Below are 20,121 nucleotides of genomic sequence, written 5' to 3'. Positions count from 1 at the left end.
TGCGTTATTCCAAGGTTAGTGAAGGAGTTGCAAGTGTTGGATCTTGGGGCGTTCAGGCCATGTAAAGAGGTTTGAACCTGATGGAATGTACTTGAAAGTATACCCTGATTTGTTGGATATTTTCAGAAGGGCAAGTTGGGAACTTGTCTTTCAACGCTTTAATGGATACAACCTCAACTGGTGGCATGAATTTGCCTTCTCTTTCGATGGTAATACAACTAGAATCATGAAATTATAGCTCCTTGTCACATAGGAGTCAATTGATGAAGCAACGAGTTTTCAAACAAAGGGTGAAAGGTGGTTCAAGAAGCAGAGGTTGTTGAACGTGGATTTGAATTGTTGAAAATAGCAACAAGAAATGTTAAAAATAACATCTAGAAATTCTAATTTAATTTGTCCTTTAATTAAATTGCGATTTAAGTTATAGTCTATTATCATAGAAACTTGTAGTAGCTAACTAAGTTAAGTTGACTTAGTTGGCTTAGTAAATTCAAGTTGGAAGCCTATCGAGAGTCATGTAGAGTGATCCTTAAATTTTAGGGGCCCAAGTTGGGTTCTTTTGAGTTGTAATTAGATAACTCAAACTAACTAAGTTATAGTCAATTAAACTAGTTCTAATTGTTGGAGGAACTAGTAGGAGTCTAGTAGTGGGGAAGTGCACCAGTGCATCCTTAGTGCCACACTAGTTAACTGAAGACTCACTCATAAATAACTCATGCATGTCAGTTCCGAGTAAGACCCAGTTGAGATTAGAGTTCAGGGACTGTAGAAGTTTTGAATAATATAACACTTATTCACAGAGATTATCCTGATTATACACTATCTACGGAATGCATGCATAATACATAACCTCCTCTACTATTGATCATCAATTTGCAGTATTCAGAAACAATCGCATGCGCACATTGAAGCATCAATCACACATATCAACACAGTATATCACGGGGAAAGCATACAGCTGAAAACCCCCAACTATCTGTATATTATATTGATTGAGAACATGTAACAATACATAGTACAATACTCCTCGCAAGTACTCAGTACTATCTCCACCTGTTACACACAAACTAGCTCAGATCTGAATCAATCACATGTTCAAATCTCCTCCGCTGCTTGCCTGCCTCCACTTCGCAATCCTGCATGAGAATGAATGAGAATGGCTGATCCAAACTCGTATTTCCCTTGGCTGAACCACGCAATCGTCATTGGAAATACTCAATCCATTGATTGTGCAAGATCTCATGCACAACTATAGTAACAACTGATAGCAATCTCAACCTCTAACACCTGTCTCCACTGAACTGTCCATGCACTGAGTTAACTGATGTATTTTTTAGTTGCTTTATGAGTTAATAATTAGTGAATTAATTAATAATTAATTCACATCACTCATCACTAGTGTATTCGGCGGTTAGACTAAATACAACTAGTTCAACTAAGTCAAACTGAACACAACTCCTCAATCAACTCCACCAAACTTACTCACTTGAGTTCTAACTGAAGTCCATCATGCAATAGCTCAACTGACCCATAAGAAAAATGTATTTCCTTCTGGCAGTTGCATGTGCCACATCCGTAGCTCGAACTGAAGTGCTCCAAGAGGATAAGATAATGTTTATAGTCCAAATATTATTATGAGCTAATAATATTCGACTCTTCTATTTTTAGCCTGGCAGTCTAAAAATAGACTCCGCCCATATGTCTAAAAATAGAAGTCCATCTATTTTTACCAACATGACCAATCATCCAAAAATAGCATCCTGCAACTCATAGACCATGATCCATATGTCTAAAAATAGGCATAGTCTAAAAATAGACTTTGCGCCAAAAATAGCCTGCGGGCCCACTTAGTGAAGGTGACTCCTTTCCACTAAGCTCCATCATCTTGTTGCATTTTCAACACTCCCTCTCAACAAGATATGGATTATCTGCAACCCCTATGCTGCAACTCTAGAATTTTCTGCATGCAACACATTTGCCCGGTCCACTTGCTCCAACAACACTTGGAACAAAAACACTCCCAACTGACCACTCTGTTGGGATAGGAACATACTCTGATGTTGAAGCTCTACCTGCTGCTGACAAGTGCTCCCTCTCTGACATCTGCGTTACTGCAACATCTCCATGCATCTCGCACCATTGCACACCTCTCTGTGCCACCTAGCACTGTGCAAAACACTTGTGCCTCTCGCATTGTTGCAGCCTGCTAGCTATGCGCTGTCCTGGGATTCCCTACACTGTCGCTCTCTCTGCTGCTCCATCCACATCTGTCTCTACCCAATCATTCAATTCCTGCTACTCCACATCGGGGCTCCCGTAGCAAGGTCTCATCCAAGAGGTTGGGTACCTCAAGGATCCTACCCCTCCTCCTTGGGACAATCAATCCACATCACCCCACCTCCTACCTGGAGGTATGGTTGCATGCAATCCCTCTGCCCACCTGGCTCGACGTTTCCCCCTACTGGAGGTCTCTGCATGAGTAGATGTCTCTACTTGATCTCCTCTCAACTTCCCTTGTTGTGGCTACTCCACAACCTCCTGAAGTTGATGCACCAATTGTGGCTCCTCCACAATCGTCTGAGACTTCTTCTGGCTCTGCATGTTGAGAGGTAATATACGCTCCCTCTCAACCACCAAGTCTCCATCAGTTGCCTTGCTACTCAAGGCTTTACATGCATCTTGAACCTCAAGAGCATACAGGTTCTTGACCCGTGAGCCAATTTGCTTCACCTGTCTAGTGATGATGTGTCTAAGGAAAACCTTTCCCTTACTGAAGACTACATCATAGCCTCTGTCTTCTGGCATCGCGATCGACACTAAGTTTCTCTTCAGTCCTGGTACATACTTGACATCGGTCAAGGTAAGGCGAGCTCCATGCTCCCTCTGAAAAATAACCGTGCCTACACCTGAGACACTATACTTCTCATCATTACCCATCGCTATGAGTATCTGGAAATCTTTCTCCTCCAAAGTACTGAACAAACTCTTGTCACCGGTCGTGTGGAAAGAAGCTCCACTGTCAAGAAACCAACCACTTCCCACCATGGATGAAACCATGCATGCGAAGAGTGTGAAATCCAACTCAAACTGTGAAGCAAGTGCCTCACCTTGAGATCCTTCCCCAGATCCCTTCTTGGACTTCTTCTTTGGGCAATTAGTAGCATAATGGCCCAACTCATGACAACGAAAGCATCGCACTTTCGACTTGTCAACCTTCTTCCCATCATTGGAAGAACTGGATCTGGAAAGAGAACCCTTCTCCTTCCCCTTCTTTGCTTTGGCAGCCAAAGCGCAATTTTCTTCATCAGATGCCTTTGATGAAGATTCGTCCCTGGTATTCTGCCTAATCTCCTCTTGCACAAGATCCGACCAAAGTCTCTCCCATCCTCGTAATTTCTCCCGACCATTGACAGAGTCCTGATAGGAATGCCAACTCTTCGGAAGACCAAGGAGAGCCAAGCTCACCAAGTCCTCATCATCGACAGTCACCCCCACACTTCCCAGCTCATCCCGGCATTGGGTGAACTTCGTGAAATACCTGGGCATACTGTGTCCATTCTCACACTTAATGCTTCTGAGTTTATCCTTGAGCGCCAACTTCCGCTGGTCGCTCTTGCTTTGGAATAGATCTGTCAATGCTTTCCACATCAATTATGGAGAAGCCTTTCCATGCAGGCTGGACATAATGTGATCCTTCACACCCTCCAACAGAATCCTTCGACACATTGCTGTCTTCTTTTGCCAAACCTCAACGTGAGCAGCATCAGTAGGCTTTGGGACCTCAACCTCTATAAACTCCTTCAACCGATTGTCATCTAACACCACCTCCATCCTGTCTTTCCATGCAATACAATTTGAGCTGCCTTCAAGGGCATACTCCAATCGCAATCCGTTGAAAGACATTTCAACTTTGACACCAAGAAAACACTACTGCAAATTCGAATTCCACCAGCTCAAAACTCAACAGCTTCTGATCTAAAATTCGTGAGAACAAAGTATTTATCGTACAGAGATTGACTGTATGGGCTTTTACCGGATATCTCACCTTCCAAAAGAAGGATGAATCCAGAGGCTACCTGGCCCGATTACAGACTCTCCTTGAAGAAATAAAATGTAATCACTTTCTGAATAATAGATCTAATGATCAACTCTGCTCTGATACCATGTAGAAATTTTGAATAATATAACACTTATTCACAGAGATTATCCTGATTATACACTATTTGCGGAATGCATGCATAATACATAACCTCCTCTACTATTGATCATCAATTTGCAGTATTTAGAAACAATCGCATGCGCACATTGAAGCATCAATCACACATATCAACACAGTATATCACGGGGAAAGCATACAGCTGAAAACCCCCAACTATATGTATATTATATTGATTGAGAACATGTAACAATACATAGTACAATACTCCTTGCAAGTACTCAGTACTATCTCCACCTGTTACACACAAACTAGCTCAGATCTGAATCAATCACAGGTTCAAATCTCCTCCGCTGCTTGCCTGCCTCCACTGCACAATCTTTCATGAGAATGAATGAGAATGGCTGATCCAAACTCATATTTCCCTTGGCTGAACCACGCAATCCTCATTGGCAATACTCAATCCATTGATTGTGCAAGATCTCATGCACAACTATAGTCACAACTGATAGCAATCTCAACCTCTAACACCTGTCTCCACTGAACTGTCCATGCACTGAGTTAACTGCTGTATTCTTTAGTTGCTTTATGAGTTAATAATTAGTGAATTAATTAATAATTAATTCACATCACTCATCACTAGTGTATTCTACGGTTAGACTAAATACAACTAGTTCAACTAAGTCAAACTGAACACAACTCCATCAACTCCTCAATCAACTCCACCAAACTCACTCACTTGAGTTCTAACTGAAGTCCATCATGCAATAGCTCAACTGACCCATAAGAAAAACGTATTTCCTTCTGGCAGTTGCATGTGCCACATCCGTAGCTCGAACTGAAGTGCTCCAAGAAGATAAGATAATGTTTATAGTCCAAATATTATTATGAGCTAATAATATTCGACTCTTCTATTTTTAGCCTGGCAGTCTAAAAATAGACTCTGCCCATATGTCTAAAAATAGAAGTCCATCTATTTTTACCAACATGACCAATCATCCACAAATAGCATCCTATAACTCATAGACCATGATCCATATGTCTAAAAATAGACATAGTCTAAAAATAGACTTTGCGCCAAAAATATCCTGCGGGCCCACTTAGTGAAGGTGACTCCTTTCCACTAAGCTCCATCATCTTGTTGCATTTTCAATAGGGATAATGTACTATCAGTTGTATAGCTTTTCGAGTTCTACAAATGGTGCATGCAATCAATAGAAGGCCTATGATGGATTGCGCAGTTATGGATGATGAATTTCCACATTAAATAAATGTTAATTCTCTCAAGAATTGCAGAAGGAAGTAGGGGCTTAGCAGGCAGGATAATTGGTTAAGTGTTGTCTTGAGCTAGCTTGGTTGGTAGAGAGATAGATTGTACTTGTGCAGGAATTGTTCGGGTTGAACAAGCATTGTATTTTCTTCTCAGGTCTTCTAGTTAATGCAATATAAATAGTCGAGGTTTTTAGTAGTTGCTTTCCCCAGAGAAATATTGTGTTATGTGTGATTGATATTCTTCCTTTTCTTCTTATTTTTTTCATCGATCAATTTTGGTTTTCGCTGGAGAGTAGAGTATATTCTTGTCTTATGTTTTAGCATATCACATAAGTTGTTGAATCTACAGTAAAAATTTAGATGGTGTCGGAGCTAAAATCTCAATAGAAGAGAAGAATTTGAAGTTGTCCTTGCAGATTCATGGAGCTCTAGCTCAGGGTAGACCCAGAAGACCCTATGTGCATACTTCTTAATGGAGCTAGAAGTTTGCTAGTGGGAAAATCATTGAGCATGATTTTTTTGGGCGGCAATTTTGTAGAGCAGATCCTAACATTTTTGTGCAAAATTTTCAAAGACAAATATAATATTTGAATTCCTTGTGAAAAAGCACCAAAATTCAAAAAAACATTAGTTGAATCGGAGTTCAGATGAGGGAGATATTTCCGATTTAAAATCAGCTCTTTTTTCAGAAAATTTTGTGACAACAGGATACTTATAGCATGGATTTGAGTTTCCAGAGTGCCCAGATGATGTGATATTTAGCAAAGGGAAGGTATTCCTTAAACACATCACCATGAGACATATGAAATAGATTAGTGTGCGACTCAAGAACCTGTACGCTATCGAGGTTGAAGATGCATGCAAAGTTTTGAGGAGCAAGGTAAAGGTTAGAGACTTGCTGGTTGAGAGGGAGCATGAATTACCTCTTAACATGTAGCCTCAGAAGCAGCCTCAACAAGTTTTGGAGCAACTACAAATAGAGAAGTAGAGAGGAGGCCGAGTGGAGACATCAACAAGTTTTGGAGCAGCTACAAATAGAGAAGTAGAGAGGAGGTCGAGTGGAGACATCCACTCAAGCAGAGACCTACAGTAGGGAGAAATTTCAAGCCAAGTGGGCAAAGGGAGCACATGCAACCATACCTCCAGGTGAGAGGTGGCGTGATGTGAAATAATATTCCCAAGAGTGAAAAAAATTGGGTAGGGTCCATTGAGATGTTTTGTCTCATGGATCATTACCTTGCTACGGGATCCCACAGTACACAGTAGCAAGATGGATCAGTGGCAGTTGATGCAGTAAGATGTCAAAGTGACAGAGGCATAGACTAGAAGTAGTCAGATACTGGGGAGCGCAGAACAGAGTTGGCAACAATGCAGATGGCACATTGTAGAGTTAGCAGTAGCACAGAGTTTTCAGTAGACAATGCAGTAGCTAGTAGCAGTCAGAGACTCTGGTGACATATGCACCATACTAATCCAGTTTGGATGTTTTTTTGGTTTCAGATTTTGTTGTAGAAACAACAAAAAGAATTAACACTGAAAAAATCAATACACCAATTGCAGTGCAGAGTTGACCCCTTCCTTGATAAGCGCCATAATTGGGTCTATCTTTCTCTAGTTACCCATGGGCCCTGCCTGTGCTAATCCTTCCCGAGAGTCCAATCTCTAGAGAGAAGTGTTGCATGTAGAACATCCCAAAGGTACCGAATCGGGATAGAGTTGAATTCATTTCTTGTTGAGAGGAGTGTTGAAAATAACAAGAAGAAATGTTAAAAATAGTATTTAGAGATTCTAATTTAATTCATCCTTGAATTAAATTGTAATTCTATTCTCATCGCAACTTGTATCTGTTAACTAAGTTAAGGTGACTTAGTTGGCTCAGTAAATTTGAGTTGGGAGTCTATCTAGAGTCATGTAGAGTGATCCCTAAATTTTAGGGGCCCATGTTGAGTTCTTTTGAGTTGTAATTAGATAACTTGGTCTAACTGAGTCATAGTTAGTTAAACTAGTTCTAACTGTTGGAGGAACTAGTAGGAGTCTAGTAGTGGGCAAGTGCACTAGTGCATCCTCAGTGCCACACCAATTAACTGAAGATTCACTCATAAATAACTCATGATGTCAATTCATAGGAAGACCCAATTTAGATTAGAGTCCAGGGACAATGTATTATCGGTTGTATAATTTTCCAAGTTGTACAAATGGTGCATGCAATTAGTAGAATACCTATGACGGATTGCATAGTTATGGATGAGGAATTTCCACATTAAATAGAGGTTAATTATCGCGGGAATTGTGCAAGGAAGTAGGGGCTTGGTATGCAACAGAATTGGCTAAGTGTTGGCTTTGGATGGCTTGTGAGGTAGAGAGATAGAATGTACTTGTGCAGGAATTTTTTTGGGTTAACAAGCATTGTATTTTATTCTCATATCTTTTGGCTAATGCAATATAGATAGTTAGGATTTTTAGTAGTTGCTTTCCCCAAAGAAATATTGTGTTATGTGCGATTGATAGTCTTCCTTTTCTGCTTATTGTTTTCATCAATCAATTTTTGTTTCCGCTAAAGAGTAGAGTAGATTATTGTCTTGTGTTTTATCATATCACATAAGATGTCGAATCTATAGTAAAAATCTACATGAATTTCTTCCTAAAAGAAGACTGCCAAAATCAAGATTGGGATGCATGGGTCCTCAAAAGAAAGCTAAAACCTCAATGGGCTACTGCACTTAGGATTGTCTAGTTGTTCTTCAATTGTGAGGGTAGGTATTCTAAAGCTTACCTATACCACATGAGATTCCTTTGTCACTTAGCAGGTTTTAGGAAAATGAATTTGCCATATTTCCTACATCAAAATTTGTTGAAAATGTGCAGTAAGGCAAGGAAGAGACCTGAATTACAAGCTCATGATATTTTTCATCGTATTCTTATTAAGTTTTATATAAACATGAGTTGAATAAGAAAATGGAACAATTAAGGCAAATTAGACAAAGAAACCCAAACCCTCTTGTACCTAGAAGATCAAGAAGAGCCGAAAACAGAGTTTCTCCTCAAGATGTAACCCATGCAACCAAAGGAGAATCTAGCCAACCCTAGGTTAAAATACATGAAGAGGTCCCTGTGAAAATGCCAGAAGTTGAGGTTGAGGTTTTTGAAGGAAGGACTAGAAGCCAAAGAAGCGAACAGAGGAATTTAGAAGAGGAGGAGGAAATAAAAATAGGAAATCTCAAAGAACAAAAAGGGTAAACAAAAAATTAAAGCAGAAGATAAGGAAGCTGACTCAGTTAGGGTTTTGTGAAAGAGGCCTCACACTCATCCTACTAATAAGCTGAGGTTGAACTTCAAAGCCAGAATGAAACCTAAATACAAAGAAGCGGTCATCATCCTTGATGAAGAATATAAAGCAGAGCAGGTTTTAGAAGGTATGAAAAGATAGAGAAAAAAAAGAGTATGTTGAGAAGAGCAAAAGCAAAAGCCTAAAAATTGATAAAAGTTCACAAAAGCTAGCTAGGAGGTTGAAAAGGAGTTAAGATAAGTTGGACATACTTGCTCAAGTTATAGAAGACATAGGGAAGTGATCAATTGACTCCAAGAGGCAGAGTATAGTATAAACCCTAATTTTGTTACAATAAACGCTAATTTTGTTGGACCAAACCCTAATATATATTTAACATTTTGGTTTACCATGGTTAAATTATCATGCAGTAATAATTTTGAATATAGTTTGGTAAGATATCATATATTTTTGTGTCCTGAGGAGTATGAGTCAACATGAGGAAAGCACGCAGTAAAGAGGATAGACAATTTTGGAAATAATACTGAGAGGGGGGGGGTGAATCAGTGTTATCAAATTCTCTTCAAAATATCTTCCAGATTATAATTTAATTTAATCTTCAGATGATGACCATTAATTTGTATGTCAGTACCATATAATAATGAACAGGAACAAGCAAAACAGACAGTCACACCAAAGAACACCAAATATAAGGTGGAAACCCAATGTGGGTGAAAACCACCTGCTGCAATATGTCTCTATCTTCTTTCAATTAGAAACTTCTTTTTACAATAATTCTGTACTGGTGCAGTCCTTTAACAGTACGCAGGCTGCAACCTGCAGAGAGCTACAACCCTCTCTTGTTTTCCAGACTCTCCTGGAAGGGAGCTACAACCCCCTTAGCTCTTGTACCAGCTGAGCTACTAGTACGTAGGTGCTCACCTACTGAAGGCTTCAACCTTCTCTTTTCTTCCAAGGACCACGTTTCATAAATTTTCAGACTGGATCCATGAACATCAAACAAACATCAAGTACATGTGCATCAACTGATCTCCTTTCCACAATCAACTACTGAATCAACCACTAGCTTCTCAGAATGCAGTAACCAGAAAACAATTCCAATAACCAGACACCTATTCTGAACCCAGGACACTGCAGAAATAGACAAAAGCAGCTAAAATAAGTTTCAAGAAAATTTTGCAACTTCGCCAATAGAAACCTGCGGATATCCGCACTTAGTCTTTGTCGAGCCTGCGGACCTCCGCACTTGCACCTATCACTGAACTGCGCACCTCCACACTTGCACCTGTCGCTAAACTGCGCACCTCCGCACTGCACCCGTGTCTAAATTGCACTCCTCCGCACTGCACCCATGTCTGAACTGCGCACCTCTGCACTGCACCTGTGTCTGAACTGCGAACCTCCGTACTTGCGCTGTGGTTTGCCTGCGGTCCTCCAAATGGAGCCAAATTATCAGACCTCCAATATGCCCCAGACTGTTAGATCCACAGGTCTGATCATGCGTCAAAGTAGATCATCCTTCTAACGCTCAGCTCTCTCCTTGATTTAGCTATCATTCACCAACTGATTACCAGAAATTCAGATATTGATTTTCTTTAGATATTCAACACACATGAGTGCACAACCAAATGATCTCCTTTCCTTTTTATAGGCAAGCCCTTACTCAAACCATGGACCAAAAACCATAGAATTCCAATACAAGGGATCCAAAACCTGGGTTCAATTCTTTAGGAGCAAAACCACGGACCAAAACCATAGGATCAAAAACGTCGGACTAAATACCATGGATCACCCGTAAGTTTTCCCACGTGCGTGTGATTTTCTCTGAGAAAGTCTGTGAACTTTAGGTCCGCACCTTTTGTTCGAAACACTTGCGAACATGTCTGCACCTTTTGAACGGCGCACCTGCGGACCCAGTTTAAGATCGCATCTTTGTGAACAGGAACTTGCGGGCCTTTCATTATTTGTAGAATGATCATCAACTTTTTGCTACTACCCTAATGCACTATGATCTGTCATCTGTGTGAGTTTCCATCAAGGACAATACTTGTAACATAATACCAACAATCTCCCCCTTTGGACTATTTGGTCAATTTAGTGTGTCCTAAATTGCTATATAAATTGTCAATCCGGGAGTCGTAAACTGCTGAAGTGAAGTGCACTGTATATGCAAGATAACCGATTTCTTAATTCTTTGTCGTTTGTGATTTTTTGTTTGTTTTTGGGTCTATCTTTTGTTGATTCCCTAATGTGAGATGGCAAAAGTCAAGTATGGATATAAGTGTTCAAGGCAATGGTGACCTCTAAAATAATTTCCAAACTTCAAAATTCTCAAAAATGTTTTAAAACTTGCAGTGTTTAAATCAATTCCTAAGAGAAAATAAAAATGTACCAAACAGTGAGCTAGTGACAATGAAGCCCAGTATCCTCGCTGTTGTATAAAAAGAGAAAAAAACTGAACTCAAAGCAATTCAAAAACTGTAAGCAAAGTAAACTAAATCATACTACTTCAACTCATATTCTGATCCCTCACCATTTGACTCGCTCTGGCTATAGGAGGTAACTGAAAATGACATGAGTAATCTAATCACTAACTTGCAGAAAAATAAACTAAATCATATCACATCAACTCATATTCTGACCCCTCACCATTCAACTTGCTCTGGCTATAGGAGGTAATCATAAACAAATTGAGTAATCTAATATCTAAAATGCATAAAAGTAAATGAGCAAAATAAAACTGAAAGAAATAACAATGCTGGAATTAGAATTCAGAAAATAAATCAGCAGAAGGACAAGATGATTTTATGTCATTAGTCATTAAAAAGCTATGTGAAATTGCCCGGGCTGTCTACAAGAACCTGAAAGAAAAACACTGATCAGTTAACAATCATGAGAAAGCATAAAATAAAATATGGACAGCAGTTAACATGAATATCAAAAACAATGTAATATATACAAGCAAACGATTATGGCAACAGTAACATAAAAGGAGAAAGCAAGAAACTATATAGTAGTTACAGAGCCTTGGTGTATAGGGGCCCTCTGCAACCTCGGCCAATCAGCAATCAGTCACAAATTGAACTTAAGAACACTGTCTTCTCATATATTAAAATGCAGTCATAATATCAAGATAGAGCACGACACAGTGGGCTCGTAAAACATTCAAAATTACATATACCAAGCTAACTAACAAGTGTATGATAACGCGTTATTTATAACTGAGGATGCTACAACTACTTCCTAAATTCTGCGCTGTTAATCAGACACGTGAATAACCACGTCCGGAGATCTAGCAATATGGTAGCCATGACAATTAAATCCAAGGAGTGGTGGCTGTTAGATTTGGGTTCACGGAGTAGTCCACAGGTGTTAGCACACCTCCTGAGATTGAGGAATTTTCCACACAAGTCTTCACGTGGTGAAAAACAGAGTCCTGCCACCACAAAACTCTTAGGTTGACCACCGCTTTGACTATTCTTGACCATGGCCTTTTGTGAGTGATTCGGTTGAACCAAAGGGACACGTTCCATGTCCACATCATTTGCAGCTTGCCCATGTGGCCGGATTCTCCAGTAGACACCTGTAACATAGACTTCAACAAAAAGCTGCGGAAAGTTGAGCTGGCTGCGGAAATTGACAAGATTCCGCAGCTGACTGAGCAAAAATCTAGATCAAACAGCAATCACAAGACATAGTTAGGAAACCATTTTATAAGCTCTTTTTAAACTAATATGCAATGATTTGACAGCTTGGTGGTTCAAGTAACTGGAAAAGAAGGCTAAAAAGGTGTATAGGGAAGGTGCAAGTTTGGGACTCAACATACCCCCACTGTGAAGGTGTTGCATGTCCTCATGTAACCAAAATTCTAGTCATTCCCTTTTAGTCCATATGTTCTGAAGCCTCTGCTAGTACATCCAGTCCTCTTCTCTTCTTTCTTGGTGCTACCACCATCCTGGGTTTCCTTATCAAACATCTGAATTTGAGATTGATTAATTCCCTGCTCAACTTTCTGCACTTTTTCTTTAGTTTCTTGATCTTCTTTTGCCATAGTCCCAAACGTAGCATAGTATTATCATGAATGTTTTTTTCCACTTTGCTCTGCTCCTTTAATGCTTCATTCTCTTGTTTAATGTGCCTGCTTAGAACCTCTAATTCAAACACTTCTTGTTTTAAGGATTGGACTTGTGCATCTTGTGTTATGTGGGGCAGAGTAGACGATGTACTCAGGCCTGCAGCTGTCTTTTCTAGGGATTCGAGGTAATCATACACCTCCTGCTGACTTGGATCTATTTCGGGTGTTTTCCTTGGACTGACTTCAAAGTCTTGTTGAGGAGAAGGACTGCTTTCTAATTCCGGCCAAGAGGTACTTACATCAACATCTGGAGGACTAGTTTCAACATTTGGCTGAGGATGAGGTGGACTACGGCTAGCTAGGGGTTTTTCGGGTGTTTCTCCACCCAAGTTGATGAAGTGGGGCCCTTTTACTTGTGTTTTCCTCCCCTTTCCTTTAAGCCTGCTGCTTCTTCTTAAATACTGTGGGCTAGTACTCCCTTCTTCCATGCTCTGTTTTCCTTTTTCCTTCTTCTTGGTTGTAGCAGCTTTTTTTTGAAGATGCACTAGTCTCTCAGACAATGTTTGATAGTCTTCATCTATAGATGGATTTGGTGATTGGTAGACTTCTTCTATGTTCCTTTTTCCTTTCAATTTCCTCTGTTTTCTGCCCTTAGTTCTTTCTTCCTTCTCTTTTTGACCAACTTCTTTAGTTTTGTTAACAGGAGAGTCTTGGATTATGACACTATTTTCTTTTCTCCTACTCCTTCTTGGTGTCTTTGGTGTACTGCTTTCAGGTGCCTCAGATGGCTCTTGAAAGTAATTTCTTACTAAGAACCGTTCTCAGGTATCTTTGTTCTTCTTCAGTTGGTATTCAATAAGAATCCTCACAAGTCCATGATGATATAAATGAGGTTCTATGTCTCCTATGTTCTATGGTGCTCATCTTTTTCAAGCTCAGTAGTAAGAAATAAGGCAGATTAAGGGTTTGACTCTCTAAGAAATTCATCAATAACCTAGCATGATACATGTACATTGCTCCAAAGCGTCCTTCGCAAGTGATAAACTTTTGAATGATTAACAGTAAGATGGCCCATTCTTCTTTTAGTGCATGAACAGGAATTCCTTTTGTAAATATAGTAACGTCCATACCTGGGTTACATAATATGATTCTCCATGCCTGCTCGTCCACACTTTTGTTTTTAAACCAACGCTCACCTTCCTAGGGCAGGTCTGTGGCAGCTGCTATTGATGCTTCAGTGACCGTGAACTTCAGGTATCCAATTTCCACCATCTGGCCGTTGAAAGATCGTGCAAAGGCTTTTGTTACCTCCTTATTATGGCCTTTAAATTTTTGAATAAAGCGTAGCCATTTTGCTTTCTTCAGCAAATCTTTTACTTGAGGGTAACCTTCTAAATACTTAGGTCCTTCCGGTTCTGCCCTTAGTAATCGTCCCATCCTTTCCTCTGTTTTGAAATTCAACTGAAATTCAACTGCGTGTGAGGGTTTAGCAGAGGTAAGATGGCTAGGTTGTAGGGTTTATGGCAAAACCATAGTGGCTGCAATTGGAAGATGGATAACAGGTAACGGGAGTGTTCAGGAACTGCAAGCAGAAACAGAGGATGAGCAGCCGAGGTGAGTTCACAAAATGAAGTGCAGACGTATGTGAACGAGGTGGCTTTAATAGAATGAAAGGATAATGGAGTGAAGTCAAAATTTTCAATTGAACAGCTGTGTACGAGATGTTACACGTTTATGGAATGGCTGCGAAAAATGCGGTGGAGAGGAGCCGTAATGAAATAGGTCACATCTCATGATTACAAGTGGAGTATGAAAGTGCAGTCATCTACGAGTTAAACCCGAAATTTAATCATGAGACCGTTTAGGGAATAAATGCATGGTTTATGGAATAATGTCATGGAATGGTAATGGGTAATGGAGCTATCGTGATAATCATTGCACATAGTGGAGCTTTAAGGTTTAATAACTATGCAAAATTGTGCCTTTGATTGCTATTTGAAAGAAATTTTTGCTCATACCTTGGAATCCTTGTCATTTGTTGTCCATTAGCCTTTAATCAACTGCTCCTTATTGATGTTTGTATATGCTCCATGTCTTCATAGCATATTCTCAATCACACCTGCATTTTTATGATTATTGCACTAACATTTTGACTGTAAATTTGAAAAATAGAGTGGTGGCTGCGGAAACTGCTTCTCGCTGCGGAAACTGATTCCAGCTGCAGAAACTGACACATCACCCACTTGGTTGAATAAAGATAGTTAGATAATAACTAACTGAATGGAAATGGTCATGAAAGAGACATTTATTAATGAAATGGAATGAGATGGATGAGATGGAGTGAGATGAAGTGAAGTGGAGTGAAATGAAGATGAAATGGAGATGAAGTGGGATGGCAATGAGGTGAAGTGAAAATGGAAAAAGAATGAGAGATTTTTTTTGGAAAATATAGAGTGTCAAGTGTCCCTGATTTTCACTCTACATTTTTTGTATAAGACTGCCAATCAGTAATTGGTTTTCAGGCTTATACAATTTTTATTTTATTTTTATTTTCTTAAGAACAGAAAGGAACAAAAGCTAGGCTAGTGGGGAAGAAGGATTCTTCTTCACCAGCCTTATTGCAGAATTTTCTTGAAACATTTTGAAAAATTCCTCTTTTGAGAGTGGCTTATGATAAATTTTCAATCTGTGGCCATTCACAATAAGAGGAGTTTGAAATTCATCAATGGTCTTGATTCTTACCGCTCCATTGCTAAAGACTTTGTCAATCTCATATGGCCCAAGCCAATGGGTCTGAAATTTACCTTTGAAGTCTTTAAACTTGGAATCAAACAGTAATGCCAAATCTCCCTCTTGAAACTTTTTCTCTGTGATGTATCCGTCATGCCACTTAGCTCTTTGATGTTGAACTAGATCACTTCTTAGGATTGCTTCTTGTCTGATCTCATCTAGCTCATTCAGCTGCTCCATTCTGTGCTTTTGGGCTTCTGATAGATCCATCCCCAACTGAACTGCCATCTTGAAAGTTTTGACTTGAAACTCAATGGGGAGAAGGACTTCTTTCCCACAAACAAGTTCATAGGGAGAATGTCCTGTTGTATTCCTCCATGTAGTTCTGTAGGCCCATAAGGCTTCAGGAAGCCTTTCTGCCCAATCTCTTCTGTGTAGATGAACAGTTTTGGTGATGATGCTTTCAATAACTTTGTTTGTAGACTCCACTTGGCCATTTGCTTGCGAATGGTAAGGAGTAGATTTTCTGTGCTTGATTTTGTATTCTTCCATCAGCTTCTCCATCATGTTGGATGTAAATTGACTTCCCTGATTTGTCACAATTTCTCTTGGGACACCAAAGCGAGTAAGAATATCCTCATAAAGAAAATTAACAACTGAATTTTCAGTAGCAGAAAGTAATGCTTTGGCTTCTACCCATTTAGTGAAATAATCAGTGCATACCAATATATACTTCTTCTGTTTAGATGGTGGATTAATGGGTCCAATGAAATCTAAAGCCCATTTTTCAAAGGGTTCGATGAGTACTTGTGGTTGTAATGGCATTTCATTTGAAAGAGTCGGTTTCTCTACTCTTTGGCAGCTGTCACACCTTCTGACATATTCTTTTGTATCTTTGAAGAGGGAAGGCCAATAATATCCTAAAGAAAGGATTTTATAGGCCGTCCTTTTGTCAGCAAAGTGTCCACCGCATGGTTCATCATGACATGCCTTTAGGATGTTAGGCATTTCATCTTCCCGAACACATCTTCTGATCACACAATCTGGCCCTGTTTTAAACAATTCGTTAGAAATCCACGAATATTTTGAACTCTCCTGAATAATTCTTCTTTTTTCACTAGGAAATAAATGTGGAGGTAGCTTCTGTAACCAAATAGTTAGTGATATATGCATACCAAGGAGTCTTAGTAGTTACTGCAAATAAATATTCATCTGGAAACTTATCCTCTACAGGAGAGTCTTCGTTAGTATTTTGGATCCTAGACAAGAAATCAGAAACTGTATTTTGTTTCCCTAGTCTATCCAACACAGTAATATTGAATTCTTGTAAAAGTAAGAGCCATCTTGTAACTCTGCCATTAGTAACAGGTTTGTTCATTAGATATCTAATTGCAGAATGATCAGTATGGACAAAAGTTTCATAGCCTGTTATATAATGTCTAAACTTATTGATTGCATGAACAACAGCTAAGAACTCTTTTTTAGTCACAGTATAGTTCAACTCAATGGGAGTCAAATTTTTACTGGTATAGTAAATGGCATAAGGAACTAAATCCTTTTGACCCAACACAGCTCCTAGCGTTGTATCTGAATCATCTGTAGAAATATGGAAAGGAAGTTTCCAATTTGGTCATCTCAAAATGGGTGCTTCAGATATTCTTGATTTCAAAGTTTCAAATGCTGATTGACAATCAGGATCCCATTTGAATTCACAGTCTTTTGTAAGTAATTTGAAGAGTGGAGATGTTATTTTGGTGAAGTTTTCTATAAATCTTCTATAGTACCCAGTAAATCCCAGAAAACTTCTAACATCTTTTTGACAATTTGGAATAGGCAACTTGGAGATGACTTCAACTTTTGATCTATCAACTTTAATCCCATCCCCTGAAATATGATGTCCTAAAACAATACCTTCAGTAAACATCATAAAGCCTTTGTCATGACTCAATGAAAGGTTTGTTTCTTTACACCTTATAAGGACTTTTTCCAAATTCTCTAATGCCTCTTCAAATGAATCACCATAAATTGTAAAATCATCCATATAAACCTCTACACAATCATGGATTAGATCAGAAAAGATTCCTAGTACTACCCTTTGAAATGTTGCGGGTGCATTACATAATCCAAAAGGAAGCACTCGGTAAGCAAAAGTTCCCCATGGACAGCTAAATGTGGTCTTATCTTGATCTTCAAGTGCTACCCGAATTTGATGATAGCCACTAAAACCATCCAAAAATGAAAAGTATTTTTTGCCTGCTAGAGTATCTAATACCTGATCGATAAAGGGTAAAGGAAAGTGATCCTTCAAAGTTGCTTTATTCAATTCCCTGTAATCAATGCATACTATCCATTTACCATTCTTTTTAGGTACTATAACCAAAGGAGAAACCCATCGGCTATCTGAAATTGGATAAATGAAGTTTACATTGAGTAATTTTTGGAGCTCTTCTTTTACTATCTCCCTAAGGTTTGGATTCATCCTTATCTGAGGTTGTCTGATTGGTCTACTATTTTCCTCGATGTAGATGTGATGAATGCAAGTCTTAGGGTCAATACCTTTCATATCAATATACTCCCATGCAAATGCAGTAGAATGTTTTTGCAAGATTTTGGTTAGCTCTCCCTGTTGTGATTTTTCCAAGTTTTTGTTGATATTCAATGTTTTGCCTGGAAAGATCTCAATGGCGGAACTACCAAACTCTTCCATAGAGTAAAGAGACATTTGTCTAGATGATAGATACTCAATGTCAGAATCTAACTGAAATTGTGTGTGGTCATATTCTGAAGATGTTTCAAAATTTTCTAATGTGTTCAGAATTTGACTATCTTCACTGATTTCAGAAATGGTAAAGACAGGTTGTATAGTGTCCTCATCATCAACCCATTCATTATCTCCTACTTCTGTAATTGCTTTTGCTGGAGGATACAGATTGAATTTCTTTGTCGAATTACCATCAGAAATATACATATCCCCAGATCTACAACTGATAAAAGCATCAGCTGTGGCTAGCCAAGGTCTTCCTAAGATGAGTGGGTGCCCTCCTAGATTACTCTTGGGAGTTAAAATCATGAAATCTACTGGATATTCCCAAGAATCTAAGGAGACTGAAATGTCTTCTAATACACCATCTGGTTTGATAATTGATCGATCTGCAAGTTGCAGTAAAGTAGGTGTAAAAAGAATATTATGAAGTTTTAGTTGTTCCATAGTCTGTCTACTCATAATGTTGATAGCAGCCCCTAAATCAATCAAAGTATTTGGAATTTCTACCCCATTGATATGTGTTTTGACAATTGGACTACCGGGATCTACATACTTCTGCATGGTAATTTTTCCCATCATGATATCTGCAATTTTTCCTACCAGGTGGATTCTTCTTGTATCTCTTGGTTTCCTTCCTGGTCTTTTGAGACTTAACTCCTTTATTATTTTTGCTAGAATAGGGATTTCTCTAATGGCTTGTAACAAGGGAATCTTGATACAGACATTCTTTAATTCATCTAGGAAATCATAGTCAGGCAACAAGATTTGTTTTTCCACTCCTTTATCAATTTGTAATCTTTCAGGAAAAGGAGGTGTGGATGAAGATGCAGGTTGCTCAACTATAGGAGTTGTGGGGGTTGACTCTTTTTCTTTTTCTTTTTGAGTGTTTGGGTTTTGAAGAGATGCTTCAGAACCTTTATTGGCTTCAAGAGAATATTCCTCAAAAATGCTTTGCTTTTGAGCATCTATAGAAGGCTTGTCTAAAACTCTACCAGATCTGAGTTGTACATCATTGAGAGGAACAATCATATAGGTAGGAAATTGTTGTCCTTCTACCATGTAAGCATTTTGAGGGTTTTTATTATTGGGGTTTGGCAATGGCTGGGAAGGTAGTTGATTTGTATTTTGTTGGAATGGAAGCAAGAGTTGGGAATTTGGATTCTGTTGAGAAGGTTGTTGTTGTTGTGGAAATGGCAATGAAAGTTGTGGATTTTGATTTGGAAGTTGTGGAGCTTGTTGGTTCTGAAAAGATGGAGGATATTGATAAAATTGAGCAAATCTCCCATAAGGATTTTGCATACCTTGTACCCATGATTGAAATGGATTTTGAGGTTGGGACCAAGGTTGTTGCCAAGGATTCCAATTTGGTGGGGGTTGAAAGTTCGTGGGGTTGTTAAACCCTTGATTTTGTTGCCCCTGCCAAGGTCTCCTTGAAACAAAATAGAGAGACTCAATTGAATTTGGATCTTCTTGAAAGACAGCTTTGAGCCCAGGAATTGAAGGACAATCCTTGGTCTCATGGCTTTCTGAACAAATCACACATGTTTCTACAACTTTTGCATCTAAGGGGCATTCCCTTAGAGCATGTTTCTTTCTACATTTTGGACAAAAGATGGCCAAAGCTTCAGCTTCTGCTTTCTGCTTGTTTTGTATCTTAAGGGTGTCTAGTTGCTCACTAAGACTCCCTAAAATATCAGTTTTGAACTCATCAAGCATGTTTCCAATCTCAGCCCTACTTACTGATCCAGTTGCAGATTTGTTTGCTCTAATGAGAGAAGGATCTCTAGGCCCTTTTCCAGTTTTAGATTTTCCCCTTGAGAGATGGACACATAGCTCTG

This window comes from Pinus tabuliformis, chromosome 3_1 (assembly GCF_031772625.1).
Source record: "Pinus tabuliformis cultivar Carrire ecotype Pingquan chromosome 3_1, CPIR1, whole genome shotgun sequence".
Classification (NCBI taxonomy): domain Eukaryota; kingdom Viridiplantae; phylum Streptophyta; class Pinopsida; order Pinales; family Pinaceae; genus Pinus; species Pinus tabuliformis.
This window is presented reverse-complemented; position numbering follows the sequence as displayed.